Source organism: Artemia sp. Qi Xiang Cuo, chromosome 13 (genome assembly GCF_049724085.1).
Source record: "Artemia sp. Qi Xiang Cuo chromosome 13, ASM4972408v1, whole genome shotgun sequence".
Taxonomy (NCBI): domain Eukaryota; kingdom Metazoa; phylum Arthropoda; class Branchiopoda; order Anostraca; family Artemiidae; genus Artemia; species Artemia sp. Qi Xiang Cuo.
Window position 1 is genome coordinate 33,042,591 of NC_142806.1, and position 1,055 is coordinate 33,043,645.

Genomic DNA, 1,055 nt, shown 5'->3' on the forward strand with positions numbered 1-1,055 from the left:
ATTCTATATCAACGTCCTTTTCTCAGACACAAAGGATAAAATTGACAAATTATAAGTGTCAGTTTGAATACATTTTTTTTTATCAACATCTTTTGTCAGATACATCAAATAAAATTAAGAGAATCTAAATTTCAGAGTGAATAAATTCATTTTTAACATCCTTTATCGGATATGTCAGATAAAATTGACAAAATATAAGTGTCAGAGTGAATAATTTTTTTTTATCAACATCCTTTGTCAGATACATCAAATAAAATTGACAAAATCTAAATTTCAGAATGAATAAATGCTTTAACAACATCCGTTATTGGATATGTCGGATAAAATTGACATAATCTAAGCATCAGAGTGACTAAATTCTATATCAACATCCTTTTCTCAGATACATAGGATAAAGTTGAGAGTGAATAATTTTTTTTATCAGCATACTTTGGCAGATACGTCGGATGAAATAGACAAAATCTAAATTTTAGAGATAATAAATTCATTAACTACATTTTTTGACGGTTATCTCGGATAAAACTGACAAAATCTAAGTATCAGAGTGAATATTTTTTTTTAACAACATCCTTTGTCAGATAAATCAAATAAAATTGACAAAATCTAAATTTCAGAATGAATAACTGCTTTAACAACATCCTTTATCGGATATGTCGGATAAAATTGACATAATCTAAATTTCAGAATAAATAAATGCTTTAACAACATTCTTTATCGGATATGTCGGATAAAATTGACAAAATCTAAGTGTCAGAGTGAATAAATTTTTTTTATCAACATCCTTTGGCAGATACATCAAATAAAATTGACAAAATCTAAATTTCAATATAAATAAATGCTTTAATAACATCCTTTATCGGATATGTCGGATAAAATTGACAAAATCTAAGTGACAGAGTGAATAAATTTTTTATCAAAATCCTTTTCTCGGATACTTATCTAATATGTTGGATAAAATTGACAAAATCTAAGTATCAAAGTGACTAAATTCTATATCAACATCCTTTTCTCAGATACATAGGATAAAATTGACAAATTCTAAGTGTTAGAGTGAA